We start from the raw sequence: 21421 nt of genomic DNA on the forward strand, positions 1-21421 counted from the left end.
AAAGTGGAAATTTTAAAACCTTTAGAGGACAATACAGGAGAGTATTTTTATGACCTTAAGGTCAGGAAGGAAATATGACAGAAAAAAACACAAACTATACAAGAAAAGGTTAGTAGATGTGACTGTTTTTAAAACAAAAAAATCTTTTTTACATTGAGACCCGTATATAGAACACCACATTGCATATAGGCAATAACATCTCCACATGCAGAATTCAAAAAGACCTCTTACAAATCAAATCAGAAAAAAAATCCAAAAAGCTGGCAGAAAGGAAGAGAAAACCACAGAATGAGACTGGGAGTACAAGTCCCTCAGGAGTTGACGCTAGTTGTTCCTCCCCTGGTTTCGCATGAGCACCAGCAAACACTTCCAACCATTTAAAGGAACCCAGAAAGACAGCGTCATCCAGATGTTCCTTCACAACCAACTGTGACCCACCCTGGACCTGTGCCCAGATTCCTCAGGACAGGTATTAACAATTGCAGTTTCTCGGAAGAAGGTCTTAGGTTCCCACCTGCAATGACCACCAAGACCTAGTGGCTCATTCCAACTCTGTGTTGACCCATGGCTACCTTGCACTTACAAAATGATGTCAGGTCCTGGTCCTCTTGGCCTGTTCGTGGCCATGGAGATGGATGGACTCAAGGGTCTTTTTTTCTTTCTGCCCTACCTCATGGGGTTTTGTGAGGCATCAGTGAGATGATTCTTACAAAGGGCTAAAAGGCGGGGTTGGGGGAAAGTGGGTCCATAGTAAGGACTCTCTGTGTGTCCACATGTGCCTTGGGAAGCTGTCTTTGAGAGTTCAACCTTAGGTCTGTTTCTCAGTCTTCCTAACAATTCTGTAAGTTATTTTCCACACTGGCATGGTTTCCTTTCCACTTGCCCCAGTTAGAAGGATGTTATTTTCTGCAGCTGAACCCTGACAGATGCAGGTCAAAGAGAGAAATTGCCGGTAACGTAAAGAAAGAGATATAATTATAGACACAAAGGTGTTTTTTTTTAATTGTGAGGAACATGTATAAGGCTACGCTAATCAATTTGAAAACACTGATAAAACTGATAGCTTTTCAAATACATATAGCATTCACATTTATAAAAAAATAAGAAGCACGAAGAGACAAATAACAATGAAAAATTTGAAAATGTTGTCAAAGACTTATCTTCTAGATATGTACTAGACCCAAATGATTTTAAGACAGAATGATTTCTAAAATAGCAGGATATTTTATTTAATGTTAACTGATAGATTTTTTTTTTTCATTAAAAATAACTCCTGGTTTCTCCTACTTGCTTAGCAGTTCAACGCTCATCCTTAAATTAAGCACATTCATTGCTTTTTTGGATATGGTGAGGAAAGCAGAACAAGAAAGTCATTGTTCACCTTTGAATTTCAAAGCAGGTATTATCTTATTGGAGAGACAGAGCCTAACTGCCAAAAAACACTTGATATTCAAGAGCCAGATTTTTGAGAAAGAAGTTATTTTCATTTTGTTTTGAATTTAAAAAACAAAAACAAAAACAAAAACTTGGCTTTACGAATCAATGGCCATTGATAAATGAAAATATAGAGTTTAGGATCACCAAAGGACAGTTTTCTCACCCTAAAATGAATGAGCTTAACCATCTGACAGAAAGGAAGGAGACTTGAAGGTGATACTAATAGACATCAAAGAAAGAGTCTCTGAAGAGTGCTCAGCACCCTGGCTCTCTCCTGGTTGAAACCGAGGGCCGAGATGAGAAAAACCCTGGGTAGTTTGAAAGAGTCCCACAGCAGAGAGGTCCACAGGCTGGCTCTGCATGGCCCAACAAGCTTTGGAAGACTGGGCTGGGCACATCTACAGCAGATGTCAGCACATGGCAACAGAATTAGAAACAGGAGGTAGCACAAGGACCAAATAACTCACCTTGTGCTAGAAGGATGAGTAAACCTCCTGGAATTCAGATCACTACAGAGAACAGAGAGGAAGGAGGGGAGAATATGGAGTTGATTTCAATTTATACTCTGAATTGACACATTTCAGTACAAAAGTGGCAAAACTTATAAGGGTAAGTTTTCTTTCATTAGCAGAAATGGGCCGTCTTGAACTAAGTGTCTGTTACGGATAATTGGAGACAGTTACATATTTGTATCTCTGAACCTGTGTGACATTTACACCTGCTATAAACCTTAATGGGTGCAGATATTTCCCATGCTATAAAAAAGTTCACCATTAGAGATATAGGAAGTTTCCCGATACATTTTACAAAGCTGGCACAAGAGTCATAGCAAAACCTAATGAAATCTAGAAGAGAGTAATTACCAACCTTTCTTAGGAATAGAAAACATATCTATTATATGCTTCTATATACTGGCAAGTCAAAGCCAGCAATATGACAAAAAGAATAGTTGACACATGACCAAGTTGGCTTTATCCCGGAAATATGAGGATGGTTGAATATTAATACATCTATTAATATAATTATCCTTTTAAAATGATCATCTCAATGCCAGAAAATATTAGATAATTTCCAATATATATTCTTAATATTTAAAACATATCATAATGGAAATAAATGTCTTGTTCATGGATTGGAAGATAATATTGTTAAGGTACCAGTACTACCCAAAGTGATCTATAGATTCAGTGCAATCCCTATCAAAATCCCCATAACAATTTTTATAAAAATAGAAAAATCCATCATAAATTCATACTTAATGTAAGAACTAAAACTATAAAACTCTTAGAGGAAAACATAAGAACAATTCTTCATGGCAGTGGATTTGTTAATGATTTCTTAGATATGATGCCAAAGACACAAACAACTAAAAAAGAAAATAGATAAATTGGACTTCCTGGGAATTAAAAAAATCTTTTATGCACCAAGGAACACAATTGACAGAATAAAAAACCCCACGAACTAGGAGAAAATATTTGCAAATTACATATCTGATAAGGGATTAATATTCAGAAAATATAAAGAACTGATGAAACTCAGCACCACTACTAACATTAAAATACCAAAAAACCCGATTCGAAAATGAACAAAGGACTTGAATAGACATTTCTCCAAAGAAGATATAAATGGCCAATACACACATGCAAAGATTGCTTGATATCACTAGTTCATTAGATAAATGCAAATCAAAACTACAGTGAGATACCACCTCACACCGATTAGGATGCTACTATTAAAAAACAAAAAAACAAAAAAACAGAAAATGAAAAGTGTTGTCAAAGATGTGGAGAAATTGGAACTCTAGTGCAATGATGGTAGGGATGTAAAATAGTACAGCCCTGGGGAAAACAGTATGAAGGTTCCTCAAAAAATTAAAAATAGAATTATCATATGATCCAACAATGCCACTTCTGGGTATATACCCAAAAGAATTGAAAAAAAACCTTGAAGAGATACTTGCACACTCATGTTCATAGCTGCATTACTCACGATAGCCAAAAGGTAGAAGCAATCTAAATGTCCATCAACAGATGAATGCAGACGCAAAATATTTATACATATACTACACACACACAAATGAGAATATTATTCATATATATGCATGATAGATTATTCAGCCTTAAAACAGAAATTCTGACACACGTTACAAAGTGGATGAACTTTGAAGACATTATGCTATGTGAAATAGGCCAGTCACAAAAGGACAAATACTGTATGATTCCACTCCTATGAGGTACTTAGAGTGAGGAGTCAAATTCATTGAGGCAGAAAATGGAATGGTGGTTGCCAGGGGCTGAAGAGAGGGGAGAACGGGGCGTTATTGTTTAATGGAAACTGTTTCAGTTATGCCAGATGAGAAATGTTCTGGAGATGGATCGTGGGGAAGGCTGCACAGCAATGTGAATGTACTCAATGCCATTGAACTGTACACTTAAAAATGGTTAAGGCGATAAATTTTGTGGTTATGTATTTTACCACAATTTAAATAAATAACTTTTAAATAAAAAAAACAACATAAAACCACATCTAAGTCAACTTAAAATAGAAAGCTCTTTCTAAACAAATTAAATAAAATCTACATTAAATCATAAACATAGAGAGAAAATGGTAACATTTTAATATTAAAGAAGTATTGATTTTTTCAGAGTTGAATCAATGGAGAAATGCCTATATATCTAGACAAAATAGTTTAATAGTTTAAAAATATCAATTCTCTTTAAATAAAAGTATAGATATAAACTAATTCCAATAATTTTTTTTGAGTTTTTAGTGAAAATTTACAAGATAAGTCTAAACTTCATATGAAAGAATCAATATAACAGAATAGTTTTTTGAAAAAGAAAGTTAATGGGATGTAGAGGGGAGAAGAGCATTTTCTATTTAATTTTTCAAAGCTACAATAATTAAAACACTATGGCTCTGTCATGAGAATAAACAGCTCAATGGAACAGAATTGACAGTCCAGGAACAAATACAATTATGAGTAAATATTTAATATATTATAAAATTGGGATTTAAATTAGAGAAGTACAAAGGCTCGGACAATTATTATCAAAAAATAAATAAATTCCAGACAGCTCAAATAGTTAAATATGAAATACAAAACTATGAAAGGATGAGAAAAATAATATTAAAATATTTATGTGATATTGGAGAGAGAAAGGGCTTACTAAATTAAAAGCAAAGAAAAAAACAAAAACAAAAAATGAGTGTCACTTAAGAGAAAAAAAAATCCAAAATTTGAATGTTCATACACAAGCATAAAATTATCAAATGCCAATAAACAAGATATAAATCAAGTGACAAACTGGGAAAAAATATTTATAGCAAGTAACAAAAGATTAATATTCTTAATACATAAAAAACCATTATAAATCAATATAAAAAGTACTATTCCACTGAAAAATAAGTAAAGGTCATGAACAAATAGTTCACAGAAGAAGAAATAAAAATACGACTAAACCAATGTTCCAGCTCATTATCAATCAAAGAATGAAAATTGGAACTAGGCACATTTTGATACATAATATATATCAAAAGCCTTAAAAATATTTATACAATTTAACGCGGAATCTCTACTAGGAATTTATCTTAAGCAAATGCCCAGGTATTTGTGCTATTTATAATAATAATAATCTGGAAGCCATATAAGTCTAATAGGAAGAAATTAGATTTTTTTTTTTTAAATGACAGCATTTTATATAGGGGAAACTACCACTAAAATATAGAAAATACACCATTGAAAACAATGTAAAAAATACTTATTGCCTTAAAAAGATGCACATAATCATAACAGGGTCCCAAGAAGAACTTGATGGCACACTCAAATTGCATAAATCTAGGAGGGATTAATAAAAGGGCTACTTACAAAGCTAAGGGCAGGGTGTAGAGGGAGACGTAAGGGGTAGTAACAACCTAGGGCTCGTAGCAGCAATTGTCACTAGGCTCCAAGGGATGCAGGGAGGGCAGGGAAAGGATGAAGTGAGTGAGGCACCGAAGATGTGAAATTTGAGGTGGCGTTGCGTTGTGCAAGTGAGAGCGAGTGCCTCCTTACATTTTTGCACCCTACGACACCTCCCTCATCCCATCCTGGTCTTGGCCCTGAGGAGGAGGCTGTAAAGGAACCTGGGAGAAGAATCCTGCAGAGAAGCCTGCCTAGGGAGCCATCTTTAATAGGAGGCCTCAGGTAGCCCAAGGCAACCCCGTAGGGATGCTGCCTGAGATAAACACCCTGTCCTCACTCTCCTCCAGCCTCTTATCTCCTGCAGGGCTTCCCCTCATCAGACCCATCTGGAAGCCGGAGGGCAAGGCTGCTCCATGGTCATCCTCTGGGGCAGCAGGGCGGAGGCAGGTAGAGTGGATACAAAGGCACAGAGACACAGTAGAACAACATGGTACGAGGCAAAATGAGCAGGTTCCAAATCAATATCAAAAAACTTCATAACCGCATCATTTTCTCTTGGGCCTGACTTAATCTCATGTTGTTTTATACAGCAACATGCTATACAGGCTTGTGGCCTAGCAGCAATAGGCTTCTAAACCATAATATAAAAGGAGCCACTTTAACATGGAGCCAGAGCTGCCCGGCCAGAGGAACTGCCTTGCACATCTTGTACTTCAAACCTTGGAATGTTAAAACAGGACAAAATAACCTTTGCACTGGCCCAAGCAAACTTGTTTCCCAAAAAACCGTTTGCAAAGATAACAAGAAAGCAGATATTATGACTACAGGGGTCATATAACCTAGGTGTGTAGTAGGCTTTACCGTCTAGGTTTGTGTCAGTGCACTCCATGATGTTCGCACAACCACAGAATCGCCTAACGACTCATTCCTCAGACTGTATCCTCACCATTAAGAGGAATATGACTTATTACGAGGAATAATACTTCAATTCTCTCCCCCTTGCCCTCACTCAGCCTCTCAGTTGTTTCTATCCTTTCCTGTGTCTTTAATCCCTCCCTTCCAACTCGATTCTACCAGCACTTAAACATACTTAAGTCTCTTCCATCTTTAAAACAATCCCTCTGTAGTAGATACTAATGCATAACCCCATCCGCGCTTTGGACTGAGGCACACTCATTCTCCCAGCTGCCAGGATGGTCATCTACTGACAGCTCACAGCTCAGTCCTCCTCTGGGAATTGCCGAAGGGAGCTACCTTCGCCCCAGGTGATACCCATTTTCCAGGGCAGGCCACATCCTATGACTGACTGGTGCTGGGATGTTTGAAGGGTCTTCAAGATTTGTTTTAAACAGGTATAGTAAGATGTGCAGACATAGAGATGACTATCATGAAGGAAATTTATACTCACAGACCCCTGGAAACAGTATGCACAGCACGTCACACAGGACCAAACGGGGAAGTACCCGATTTGGTCAAGAGGCAGAGGGAGTGAGGAGAAAATAGGGAAAAACGTGGGCAAGAATCTTGATGATGGTTTCCATGGGGAAGGCAAGACAAGGCTGAATAAGCAGGTCTAGGATTGGCTGTTTGGATCATTTCATGGGCTCTGGGGCATGGGGGTTGTCCTAGTTGTCTGGTGCCTGACCCTGGGGTGATTAGGGCAGGTGGATAGTGGCTCTGAGTGTCCCTTAACTGTGGGCACCACAGACTCTGGAGTGGTTGCTTTGCAGATGAAAGTTGTGCTCACAAGAGACTTTCTGACCCTTGGAACTGGTTAGCCCTGGGAGGGGCAGCCTCTCTACCATCATCGAGGCCCTGGATGTTAAAACATCAGACAATACAGAAAATGAAAAGGCATGATTAACACCTGAAGTAAAGCCTCAGCCCCCCACTTGCCTTCATTCCGGGGTAACTCTGAAGGGGCATCCCGGCTCCACGGCTCCCACAGCGCTGCTGAGGCCTGTTTATCAGTGTGTCACAGTCCAGCTTCTCCCTCTGCTCTGTCCTGCTGCCCATTCTTGGGAGCATGCCCCGCAAAGCTTCCTGCCTGCAAGCCTTCACCTAGCATCTGTTTCCCAGGGAACCAACTTAAGATGCTCACGCGCCCCCACAACCCCACTAATCACCACGCATCTCTCATCTCCCCTTCACAGCCAAACTTGTTGGAAGAGCAACCTCTACTCACTGTCTCGCTCCTACGAAAGGGTGACGCCACGCCCTTTGCTCAGCTGTTCTCAATCTTGAGCATGAATCAGAGAAGCACGCGGAGGCCTTGCAAAAACACAGACTGCAGGCCTCATCTCCAGATCTGAGGTGAGGCACAACAATCTGCTTTTCCAACATGTTCCCATGGTAGAGAACCCGCTGCTTGAGCAGCCCCCCAGTTTTGCCAGGATCGCTTCCTCGCAAGACCCTCCCTGATGTGGCGTCCATTGACCCTATCTGCCTCATCTCTCTCATCTGTCATCAGTCCCTCGGCAGTGGTTGTGGCTTCTCGTGGAGATAAGCTCTCCCTCTCACCTCTGGGCCTCTGGGCATATTTTATTTGCTCTGTCAGTACTTCCTGGACACCCCTTGCTTCTTTCCCCTGCCTGGCTGGCCCCTTCTCAACTTCCTGTCTCTTTTTAAGCCACATCTTCAGAGGTCTTGATCCTCTACCTGCCTCCTTTTGCAGGCAGCCTTTACGAAATTACCACAGAATGAGTAGAAAAATGAACACTGGGGGAGGCAACTCTCTTTAATTATAGAAAACTGCCCTCTTCCTGGCTGAGGCGAAGATGGAGAAGGGGAGTGCTGGGCCCACTGGTGGCTCCTGGGAGGATAGTGGGAAAAGGCTGCATCTGTAGGAGGAGGGGCACGTGGCAGTTTGTTCCCACTCCCTTCTGCTTCATTACCCCCAAACAGACAACAGGGGTGGCCTCCTCAGCCTGACCGTCTCCGACAGGCTCTTCCTGCTCTCTTCAGCCCTCAGCCCACCACCTCTCTCCTCCCCTCCTACACCGCACCGCTGGGATCAGATGAAACTCACCCCATGCACCAAATCTCCCAGGGGAGCCACCCACCCCCCACATCTGGTGAGAGTCAGGTGATTGCTTCCATGCGTATGACAAGCTCCCCCGAGTGATGCTTTGAGGGGTGACCTTGCTGCCTAGGACAGAACCAGCTCTTTGCAAGTTTGTGATATGCATGGTGGGGCTGCTTCCTGAGTCTGGAGTGGGGGTGGAGGTGGGGAGGCAGAGGCGGGGCACACTCAGTATTTTTCTGCAGATATTTGGCCCCAATTTTCAAGCCCAGGTTATGCAACACCTGAGGAGAACTACGCTCCCCTGTCATCCACACCTTTTTCCTTTCTGTGGAGCATTTCACAAGCTCAGCTGCTTCTCAGAGAAGGTCTATTTTGGGAGCTGTTTTCATTTGACCTATATTAAGCACAGTCACAAGGCAGAGGCAAGTTGCAGGGTGCAGGGTGGCCTGCTTGCTCTTTGTGCTTTTTTAATGTCACGAGTGAGAAAACCAGACAAGCTGATGCCCACAGCTTCGGAGCTAAAACTCGAGTGGCCCAGGGACCTCTCCAAGATGTTAAGCTATAGAAAGTACTAGCCTTGGACGATCTACCTGTACTAGTGCCGGCCGAGGCCAACTTCTCATGTCACAGTTCTGATTTGCTTCCCCCTGAGGTCACTGCAGCACTGGCCTGGGAGAAATTTATGTTCCCTGTAATCCTAGAATCTAACAGGACAGGCCAGGATGAATTCCGGCTTGTGAAATACAGTTAGTAGAGTTTTAATGGACCATCAGTCCCTCCGTGGGGAATTCTGCTTCCTGAGTTAATAATTAAATCACATGACCAGCAGGGGGAGAGAAAGGGTTGCTGGGAGCTGTTTATGCACAAACAGGCACTCCCCAGAGTTCCCAGTACTTTGAGGGTCCGCAGATAAAATGACAACAGAGATGATTCACTCTGCTAGGCAGCCCACTTGCCCTTCTTCAGTGGGGGTGTGTCCTGGATTATCATTTTCTCCCTTGAGCCTCTTCTTATTGTCTCCTAGGAAACAGAGGTCTAAACCTCTGCCCCATGCTGCTGACCCCAAAACCTACAACTCCAGCGCCTCCTCTTCCCTGAGAGCCACGTCCCTGTCTCCAAACAGCTGTCCCACTGACAGCGCCTTTGAAAATTTCAAATCCGAACTGCATACCTCCTCCACATCCAAATCAGCCCCTCCCCGAGGATGCTGCCTTTGGTCAGCCTTTCCACGTGCCCTTTAACTGCCCAGAAGACTTTGAATTAGGGGCCTTGTCCATAACAAAAGATTATCAGAAATAACCTTTTTTGATCTATCTACACAGCAGGGCAAGCTACGAATAACTGAACATATATATGCTCTTCATATTTTCTTGCAATGACCCTTTTAAGCTCCAATGCCCCTTACCTCATCCTTAGATCAGAATGCCATAAATACCGTATTTTACCTTTCTGTCCTCTGTATGTGGGATTTCTGACTCTTTCATGGATGTGGTTTTCTCATATGCACACATGTAATTAAATGTGGTTATTTTCTCTTGTTAATCTGTCTCATGTAGATTTAATTTATTAGACCAGCTGAAAGAACCTTGAGGGTAGAAGAGAGTTTCTTTCTCCTCTACAGTTGATGCCATGAGCAGGATACTGCGCTGGCTGGACACTGCTCACTCACCCCAAAGCTGCTACAGTAGGAAGATCCCGAGACCTCTAACATGAGCCAGCAAAGGTAAGAATTCTCGCTAACTCCGACTCCCAGATCTCTGCCTGCAGAGATCAGTGGAAGTGGAGGGGTGAGAGTCTATTTTCCATTTCAAAATTTAAATTAGCAGGAGAAAATATTTGTGAAACTACTTTCTTGGGCTTGATGACTCTTGGTTATTTGGTGTGAGTACCACGGGTTTTGTTAATTCTGTTTTTTTTCTGTCTCTGTCTGGTGTCTAGTCCTTTTGTCTTTTTATATGTCCTCAGAACTTTGCCTTTATGACTAGTGAGAACATTTCCTTCAGTCTCCACTATCTGGAAGGTGCACTGACTGGGGTGCATCTGGTAGCCAGTTGATTAGACTGGGGTTCCAAGCATCTCTCTGTCTGGCCATAACTCTCAGGGGAGTTTTTCACAAGAAACTCCAGCCCATAAGGGGCCTTTGTCATCTCAATGTTCATTGCTCGTCAGCGCATTCTCCATTCCATGGCATCTGTCCAGAGCCATGAATTAGCGGAGCCATGAATTAGCTGGAGGAATCTCACATTTTTGTGGGGGACCAGATCTACACCATTCTTACCTCCTGTGCAATGAAAGTCTTTGCTTTCTCTGGCTATTTCCTTGCTTCCTTGGTTAAGCCATAAAAAGCTTATTAGCTTAAGTGGCTAAAGATCCTACCATCAATTGCCAGACAATGGCTGCTTTTAACTGGAAAAAATTCTAAATTGGAAAACTTTTTTGAGGGCTCTTACTGTAAACAGCTATAGAAAGACCAAGTTTAAAAAGGAGATACAAGGAAGTATAACAATTAGTCTTACAAACAAAAATCAGTTTGGGGAGACTTATTGAATTTGCTCTCTAAGTTTCTCCTTATGGGTCTTAACAGATGCTGTTAAAAACATTAGGTTAATTTTTAAAAGAGTGGAAGAGGCCAACAAGGTGGAAATCTTTAAATGGTTAGTTTTTAAAAATTGGGATAAATAAAATGGGTATTGATGGGTTTAAAACAAATGTTTTAATACAGCACTACCAAAGGTTGGATGGGACAACATGACCCCCTTTTAATACCCCAACATTAAAGGGCTCCAAACGAGTCTTCTCTATTTACCCCAGTTTGGAGAAATTTAAAAAGCTGGAAGGGAAAGATTACAATGAGAAACCTCACCAGCAATCCTTGGGGCAACAGTAAGCCTGGTTATGTGAACTGGAAGATTGATAACGGAGCCAGGGTCCTTTGGCTTGACCCCTCATTAGAGACCCAAAGCCTTTTTACAGGAGTGGGTAAATGGTCAGGGGATAGAAAAGAGAAATTTGCAGGACTCCTTGATATGGGAATTTCATGAACTGTAGTATCAAAACCCATTGGTAAAGCCCTGACTCAGGCTACGATTAGATTAAAAGAATATGGAAATGTAAAAATCGTTAAGATTATGAAAATTAGAATGTTTAAACAGGGTTTAGTTTTTTAAAAAGTTATGTCAGTTTTACCTGACTGTTTCACTATTTATCCCAGCTGAAAACTGATAAGATATTTGAAAGGATTTAAAAACCTTTTGATCAGATATTTGGCAAAATTGAAAGCTAAAGATTAAAGAGCCTGATAGGATTTTTTTTAAAAGGCCTCCACCCCTAAGCTAAAATAAAACTATGTACCCAGAGCGGGGGAAAAGCAAATTAGGGATGAAGTAGCTGGACGGGTAGGTCAACCTACGATGTTATTTGAGAAACTGAGAGTAACTGTCTTTATCTTACAATCTTTGTGAAACCAGAAATGCAGCTCTCCAAACAGTTCAAAATCTACCTATCTTTACCATCCTCAATTCCTGAGACTGAAGGAAAAAGAAAATAAAAAGAAACTGTTTTTAAAAGTAAAAATGGCTACAGAAGCACCCTCACACCAAATCTATCCACAGCTTCCATAATAATGTCTTCTCCATAAATATTAAAAAGCTTTAGCCATCTAAGCAGGTAACCTTAATTAATTCCATCTGCCATAAACACAATTTGGACCCAACTGTTCATTTTTAAACTAGTGCATTTTGCATTGTCGTACCTGTCTTATGACTAAAAGGTCTCTGCATCTGTGTGTGTTTGTGTGTGTATCCATAGGTGTTGTAAATGTGAGATATTTTTCTACCTTCAGATGGTAAAAATTAATTTAGTAAGTTAAAGTTAATTGGCTTAAAGGAAATTACTTGTAAGATTAGACATTCTAAACTCTTGGAAAGATACATACTAACCAAATCTTTTTTCAACTGTACATTATTTAAGATAATCTTTAATGAATAAAAGTTAGTTTGTTAGCTTTAATTAATTAAAATAAATATGTTTTCAGAGTAATCAACATTGAATATAATTCAGATAAAGAACTTTGTTCTATCTGGGTTTACTAGTCGAATAAGTTCATGTTATTTCTGTTGCAAAATTTGTCAGCAAGCTAACCTTACACCTAAAGGAACTAGAAAAAAAAAGAACAAAGCCCAAAGTGAATGGAAGGAAGGAAATAATAAAGATCAGAGCAAAAATAAATAAAATAGAGTCTAAAAAAAAAATACTAAAGATCAATAATACCAAGAGCTGGTTCTTTGAAAAGATAAACAAAATAAATAAAATAAATCAAATCGGAAATGAAAGAGGAGATTATAACCAACACCGCAGAAATCCAAAGGATGGTAAAAAAATATTACAAACAATTATATGCTAACAAATTGAACAATCTGAAAGAAATGGATAAATTCCTAGAAATATACAATCTTCCAAGACTGAATCAAGAAGAAACAGAAAATCTGAACAGACCGAACACAACTAATGAACTCGAATTGGTAATCAAAAAACTTCCAATGAACAAAAGTCCTAGACCACATGGCTTCACAGGTGAATTTTACCAAACGTTCAAAAATTAATACTTGCTCTCAAACCATTCCAAAAAATTGAAGAGGAAAGAAGGCTCCCAAACTCAGTTTATAAGGCCAGCATTACTCTGATACTAAAACCAGACAAAGACACTACAAAAAAAGAAAATTATAGGCCAATATCCTTTATGAACATAGACGGAAAAATCCTTAACAAAATAGTAACTAATTGAATTCAGCAATACATTAAAAACATCATACATCATGATCAAGTGAGCTTTATTCCCAGGATACACAGTTGGTTCAATATCTACAAATCGATTGTGATATATTACATAAACAAAATGAAAAATAAAAATTGTGTGATCATACCAATAGATACAGAAAAACCATTTGATAAAATCTAATATTCGTTTGTGATATAAAAAAAAAAACTCTTAGCAAAGTGGGGATAGAGAGAAAATACCTCAACATAATAAATCCTTATATGACAAACCCACAGCTAACATCATACTGCATGGTGAAAAGCTGAAAGCTTTTTCTTTAAGATTGGGAAGAAGACAAGAATGTCCGCTTTCACCATTTTCATTAAGCATGGTATTGGAAGTCCTAGCCACAGCAGTCAGACAAGAAAAAGAATCAAAGGTATCAAAATGGGAAAGGAAGAAGTAAAATTGTCATTATTTGCAGATGACATGATACTACATAGAGAGAACCCTAAAGATTTCACCAAAAAAAACCCTATAAAAACTAATAAGTAAATTCAGTAAAATAGCAGGATACAAAATTAATATTCAGAAATCAATTGCATTTTTATATACCAATAATGAATTATCAGAAAGAGAAATTAAGAAACAATCTCATTCATCATTGCATTAAAAAGAATAAAATGTCTAGGAATGAACTCAACCAAGGAGGTAAAATATCTGTACTCAAAAAACTATGACATTGAAGAAAGAAATTAAAGAAGATACAAATAAATGGAAGCATAGACCATGCTCATGGATACAAAGAATTAACATCATTAAAATGTCCATACTACCCAAAGCAATATACAGATTCAATGCCATTCCTATCAAAATAACAATGGCATTTTTTTTCACAGAACTAGAACAAAAAATCCTAAAATATATATGGAACCACAAAAGACCCCAAATAGTTAAAGTAATCTTAAAAAAGAAGAACAAAGCTGGAGGTATCACATTACCTGATGTCAAACTGTACTACAAGGCTATAGTAATCAAAACAGCATGGCACTGGAATGAAAACAGACACACAGATTAATGCAACAGAATAGAGAGCCCAGAATAAACCCACACCTGTATGGTCAATTAATCTATGACAAAGGAGGCAAGAAGATGGAGTAAAGACAGTCTCTTCGGTAAATGGTGTTGGGGAAACTGGACAGATACATGCAAAAACATGAAACTACACCACTTTCTTATACCATATACAAAAATAAATTCAAAATAGATTAAAGACTTAAATGTAAGACCTGAAACCATAAAACTCCTAGAAAGAAGAAAATATAGGCAGTAAGCTCTTCGACATCGCTTTTAGCAATATATTATTTTTTGGATATGTCTCCTTGGGCAAGGGAAATGAAAGAAAAAATAAACAAATGGTACTACATCAAACTAAAAAGGTTTTGCACAGCAAATGAAACCATCAATGAAATGAAAATATAGCCTACTAAATGGAAGAAAATATTTGCCAGTGATACATCCAGTAAGGGGTAATATCCAAAATATATGAGAAATTCATACAACTTAAAACCAAAAAAACTCCGAACAATCAGACTAAAAAATGGGCAGAGGACATGAATATATATATCTCCCAAGAGGACATATAGATGGCCAATAGACATATGAAAAGATGCTCAGCATCACTAATCATCAGGGAAATGCAAATTAAAACCACAGTGAGGTATCACCTCACACCTGTCAGAATGGCTATCATTAATAAATCAACAAACAAGTGTCGGTGAGAATGTGGAGAAAAGGGAACCCTCATGCACTGTTGGTAACAATGCAAATATGGAAAATAGTATAGAGTTTCCTCAGAAATATAAAAATAGAATTTTTATATGACCCAGCAATTCAATTTCTAGGTATTTATGCCAAATGATCCAAAACACTAATTCAAAAAGATATATGAATCCCTATGTTCACTGAAGCATTATTTACAATAGCCAAAATATGGAAGCAAACTAAGTGTCCATCAATAGACAAATAGATAAAGAAGTTGTGGTGCATCTATACAATGGAATATTATTTAGCCATAAAAAGAATGAAATTTTGCCATTTAGACAACATGGATGAACTTATATTAAGGTATTATGAGTATTATGGTAAGTGGAATAAGTCAGACAGAGAAAGACAAATTCTATACGATTTCACTTATATGTGGAATCTAAAAAAACAAAATAAATGAACAAACAAAACAGAAGCAAACTCATAGATACAGAAAACAAATCGATGGTCACCAGATGGCAGGGAGATTAGGAAGGATGTGTGAAAAAGGTGAAAGGGATTAAGACGTACAAACTGTCAGTTATGAAAATAGTCATGGAGATGTAAAGTACAGCACAGGAAATATAGTCAATAATATAAAAACTACATACGGTGTCCTATGTAGTACATATGGTTACTAATCCTATTGGGGTGATCATTTTGTATGGTATATAAATTTCTAATCATTAGTAGTACACCTGAAACTAATACAATATAGTCATTGAAAATTAAATTTTTATAAATGATCGTTTCCATATTTATTTTTAAGTGAATTATATTTGCATGTTCTTTCTCTATTTATATTTGCTAAAAAAATTACTCGTAAATTAAAATCCTTTGGATTTTAAATGTTCAATTGTTAGATTAGCATATTTATGAGAACAAACAGTGAAAACATTGTGTATTTATCTTAACAGAGAAGAAAAATTAGAATTCATTTAATCGTCAAATTCCTTAATCATTCTGAAAAACAGTAGGGTCAGTTCATTTAATCAGGACAAATTTGATTGTTATCCTAGCAATCTTCAAAGTGAAAGTTTGAACTAATGTCCAATACCAAGTTTTCTTAAAAAACAAACTCTGTGGATATTTAAAATTAGAGCTCTAAATTCCAAGGAACCTAATCTTCTAACAGTTTTGTGTGATGTTCCAAAGACTTTAGCGATCCCAAATGACAACTTTGTATTTCAACTTTATTAAATTAGATGCACCTCATTCCATAGCTATGACCCCCAAACAACAATTTTTAATTTGCTCAAATCTTCTGTAGTTAAATATAGCCAATGAAAAGAAAACACTGCTTTGTTCTAAGCCGCTCCTTCTTTCAAGTGTGATATTTTATCTGTTTGTGGAGATTAAAGCAAAAGGATTTGTTCACAACTTTTCCGATTCTAAACCACCTACTGATTTTCCTCTGAGGTTTAGAAATGTATTTTCCAGACTTCTGCTGCAGGTTATGTAAAAGGTCTGCTTGTCAGAATGTATTTTTTCCTTATATCTCATTTCCTATTGTAAAAGCAAATTGTCAGTGCCTGGCACAGTGCCTGCCCTAACTAGTTCAATAAGTGTCTGTTGACTAGAATTGATTCAACCACTAGTAGAAGTGAAACGTCTCTCTAAATCTGGTTGTGGTGACAATTATTTTTAAACCTATGTTGAGTTTTCTCGCTGACCGAGCTGACTGAAAGAGAGCTCCAGGCAAGATAAGGAAAGCTACCCTCAGCTCCCGAGCCTCCTAGGCCGCGGTGGCCACCATACCTCCACCCCTCAGTGTTCTTTGCTTTGACGGAACCATGAGATGCTCTCACTAGAACGGATCCCTCGAGTTTGTTCCAAGTAGGTTGATTTTGAGAGCTGAGTCTTCTTTCAACCAAATGTATTTGAATAAGCCATCACGTAATTCCTGTCACGAATACACGGCTGCAGCTAGTGCAGGCTCCTCTTTCTGGGTTTGGGGGTTGGCGGAGGGTATAAAGGACAGAAGGTAGGTACCATCCTCAACCCCTTCCTGTTACCTGGCCCTGAAGCAGCTCTGTCTGCTCTTCAGAGATTGCAGAATGAGCAGCAGGCCCACTCTGGCTGGCATGCTCTTACAGAAAAGTGCCAGCTTCTCCAGAGTCTAGGGCCTAAGCTTGGCTCTGAGCCGAATCAGCTGAGTTCCAGCTGCAGTGGCACCATGCTGCTCAGCCCAGGGAGCCCATATCCTGACCACGTTGCCCTCGGATGCTGCAGACCCCTCTGCCCACTCTTCCACTCCTCCAACCCCAGGCCTCCCCGCTGGGATCAAAGGCCCTAATCTATAACTGGTGATGTCTGTCTCTGAAGAGGCTAAGCACTGGGGCCTGCCCAGGCTTTTCTCCAGCTGAACTAGAAGAGAGAAGCTTTCCATTGCTCCCATTGATCTCTGGCCCTGTCCTCTCTCCATGCCACCTAACCCAAGTGCAAGAGACTCCGAGTCCACTTGCTTGGGCCCATCATCTCTGTTTTCATCATGCAGGCCAAGGGAGGCTCTGGGCAAGATGGCAGCGTCTGTTTTAGAACCTCTTCCCCAGGATCCTTTCCATCTGTTGGTGGGGGCTCTGCTCCACTATCTCCTTCCTAGCTCGCCACTGCCTCTCCTACCACTGCTTCATTATTAAGCCTTTCTTATGTACCAAAACAGAACCACCTAACAAACTAGGCTTTAGGTTTTGTGCAAACTTTGACCCATGGATAGAAACACTGTTTTGTGGGACATGAGATGCCTTCCGGCTTCAGTTTAGAGATAGTGGGTACCATGGTCGATTGTCACTGCCTGTCACATGCATGAGTAGAAATATAAAAACATGTAGACATGTTTGCACCAATGTGTAGACTACTTTTACACCAATCCAGTGAAACAGAGCTCAAATAGTTTTGCTAAAAAGAGCTGAAACTCTGAGGTTGATGGGCCAAGTCAACTTGGTTTGTTGATGGTGATCATAACCTATGTTTTTATTTTCTTCCTTAAGGAAAAAAGGTTTTTGGTAGAGGCAAGACTTATTTATCATTTAAATAATTGATTTCACTTACTTAGAATGGTTCTGTTAAATATTCGATAGTATGATATTTTTTTCCTGGAATTCTAGTGGGCCTGTTTAGAATTATGTTGGGTTGTTGAAGGTTGTTGAGGGTCCCCTCCGTGATATGTTTATCCCAGAGGATGTACATAGATCTTTTCCTAATTGACAATATGGATAGAAAGCCTTTGGACTGGCCAGGGTAATGACCATGATCTGGAACCTTCTTACTTATGGAGAACTTCGCTCCTGAATAACCAGTTAGAATGTTGAGAGGCACATTGAACATGTTCAGATCAGTGTGAAAGGCACATACATTTTTTGTTTACTTTCTACTTTCTAAATGTTCTACTACGAACCTGTATGATCAGGTTATGCACATAGTGTTGTACCAATTACGTATTGTAGATATTTATATCTATTGGTGGTGAAAATTGTGCTGCAATTATTAATAATGTTTATTATTCCAAGCTTTCTGAAATTATTAATAATATTTATTAATGAGCATCTGTTAATTATAGAACCAGGGAAATAAATATTTAAAAAATAAAATATCGTTTTTTCTTACAAACAAAAACAAGCAGAAAAAAACAATTGACAAAAAACAATTACAGATGGAGCTATAAAATATATTAAATCGTTGAGGAAATGACAAACACAGAATGCAGAATAGGCGTCCCTCTGTTGGCGAGGCTGGAGGCGGGGATGGGGAATTACACACATGCAATTGTCTCGACCATGCAGTTTATTGGTCATATTATACTTTTTAAGCTGAGTAAGGGGTTTACAGTTATTTGGGTCCTTATTATGTTTTATAAGTTAGATGTATGTAATATTTCAATGTACTATCCATGACATCATTAGAAGATGTTAATGACTACAGAAGAAAACATGCATCACATCTAAAACCTGTGCTTGGGACTCCTCGGACTTGAACTTGGTCTGACTCAGGATTCTAAACTCCTAACCTACCTGGTACTGTTGTCTTATTAAGGGTGTTTTTAATTTGAAAAAGTTTCCTGAGTATAATCGTTCGTGTGGGTATCGAGGCAGAGACTCATTTCCTTACTCATCTATAACTTCCAAAATGATCCTGGTCCCTGAGTGTGGCTAAGAGGGAGATGGTGAGGTGAGTGCTGAAAGCTTGCTTCTCTAGCGTCCCCTGCACACCACATCTATCCTACCCTACCATATCTACAAAGAGTAGGGTATCTGCCAGACTTCTGGGTGTCATCTTTACTGACAGGCCAACTCCCCGACCTGGCTGATGGTTCCTCTCACTGAAGCCACTCGTTGGGGCTGGACAATGGTGAGAGGGCTTCGTTTCCAGAATCCACTGAGGATCGCCCCTCACCCTGCTCTGTTCATGTACTCCCAGGTTCTTTTATTTCTCTGCAGAGCAACTGGCAGGGGCAGGGGGTCCTGTGAGTCCTGAGCCTTGGGCATGGGGGCGGATGGAGATAAGAGGTTGAGGACAGTCTGGTGAGGAGTGGGAAGAGCAGTCACCTTCTGAAGGAGTGGAGGTAGGAGGGACACACAGAACAGGGGCCCTTCAAGCTGCTGAAACATGTCAGAGACCTGCAGGAGGTGAGTGCCATGGGGGCACGGGGATCTGCTCCCTTTTCACTATTAAGTACCTAATGGGGAGAAGTGGGGGTGATGGCAAACAAGGAAGTGAATCAAGGTCTTCGATTCCTATCCCTCTGCATTGTCATGCACGACCCTCCCTTTCCTTCTCTACAATCCCTCCCAGGGTCAGCCCCTCACATAGTATTCAAAATTGGGATTGAACAGGGTTCAAGCCATTAGGATAAAATAGGCTGAGTGATATGGACGCTCCATTAACCCAGCAAAGAAGCTGTCATTCTTAGCATTCAAAATTAGGGACTACCAAACCTTTAAGCCTCACAAAAGGGTAAACTGAGGTCCAGAAATCAATTCCAGGAAGCACAGTGGCCCATCTAGGTTTTGAATTCGGTTGCTCGATCTGCTTGGCCAGCTCGGTATGTCTGACCACTACAAGCCAATAGCTTTCCCACTCTGTTTTCTTCTTGTGTGCAGGTGAGCAGAAGCAGAAGAAAGCCTTCCTGTCCAGCAGCTGCCCCATCACCCCGACCTTGCCTGTTCAGCCCACTTTCCCTCTCTTTATAACTCTATATAGCCCCTATCTCAGGGGGCCAAAATCAATCACGGGTGGGGTTGATGCAACCGCATTGTTTCTTGGCTCAAGGCCAGGTTCTCAGGATGTGCGTCAGAAGAGTGTTAGTGAAATTTCCAAGCAGCATGAGTCACCAGGGACAGGAAGAGAGTCCAGGACAGAAGTCAGAATGTAGGCCTGAAGGCACACCGAAGCGTGCCCCTGGGAGTCAAGGGCTGGGCCATTTCAAGATTGCTCACCTGTCCAAAGATGGGAATATGGCCTCCAGCTGGCTTATCTCTGGGCTCTGCACAGCCCTGGACAGGGAGGGAACTGATCAGGAGGCTGGCCTGCTGGTCCCACCCCTGGATATAGTAACCATGTCTCACACCTGGCTCCCCATAGGCTGGGCTTTGGATTCCAGCCCCTAAAATCTGGGTATTGTTTCCTGATATATTTACTCCCACTGACCTGGCCCAGGACACTGCATCTAGACAGCAAATGGTGACAGGCTAGCTGGTCCCAGAGGAGAGGCAGCAGGTAAGTGAATGACTCACGGCTCGACTGGTCCTGAGATCACCACTGTGCCTGGGGAAAAGAGAGCACACTGAGTCCTGGCTGTTCCACCTGTCCTCACCTGGTCACTGCCAGCACTCGGTATAAGATGCAGTTCTCAGAATGTGATCTCTTCCCAAGGAAGGATATGAAGGCGCAACAAGGGGTAGGTGGGTTAAGGAGTCAGGCGTCTTAGCCATAGAGGGGCAGTGGCCCCTCAGCTGTGGCCCAGTGATTGAGGCAGCCATTCCTAGGGCAGGAGGGGGGTTCTACCTGCAGCGAGAGTATCAAAGGGGGCTGTCTATAGGTGCCTTGTGCCAGCGGCAGGCCTGGCCTTCACTCTTTCCTTCTGAACCTGGCCAGGAGGAAGGGGAGGGAGGGGGAGCAAGCAGCCCGTCTCTCAGCCCGTTTCATCCTCATCCATCCAAGTGGCCACTGGCCAGGTTGGGGCCCAGTAACAGCCTGTGATTCTGGGGCCACCTTGACCCTCATGCTCACTCTACCTTCTGCCCCTCCCCAACCTGAAGGGCTGCTGCCAATGCCAGGGATGCCTCCACTCTGCCAGTTACCCTGCACTTGAACTTGCCCTATCCGCTCACCCCTGGGCCCTGTGTGGTCCCTTACTAGTCCTTCTCCACTCCAGGAGCCCTCTGATCCATTTCTCAAAAACAAAAACAAAAAACTGGGCAGCACCCCTAACCCTAATCCTCCCTCTTTCTTGCCCCCAGCCCACCCAGTTTTGTTCCTCTTCCCAGCCATACCT

General features: G+C 40.5%; 1 protein-coding gene across 1 annotated transcript in view; it reads right to left on the reverse strand.

Moving 5' to 3' along the window:
• The window catches only part of PEBP4 (phosphatidylethanolamine binding protein 4), a 221391-nt gene extending 200719 nt beyond the window's left edge, over nt 1–20672 (reverse strand). The window contains exon 1 of the mRNA XM_039868112.1: nt 20575–20672. The gene's annotated coding sequence lies outside the window, so the exon portion shown is untranslated. The remainder of the gene's footprint in view (nt 1–20574) is intronic.
• Between the last annotated feature and the right edge of the window lie 749 nt (nt 20673–21421).

The sequence above is a fragment of the Pteropus medius genome, unplaced genomic scaffold, assembly GCF_902729225.1.
Source record: "Pteropus medius unplaced genomic scaffold, Ma_sr-lr_union100, whole genome shotgun sequence".
Taxonomy (NCBI): Eukaryota; Metazoa; Chordata; class Mammalia; order Chiroptera; family Pteropodidae; genus Pteropus; species Pteropus medius.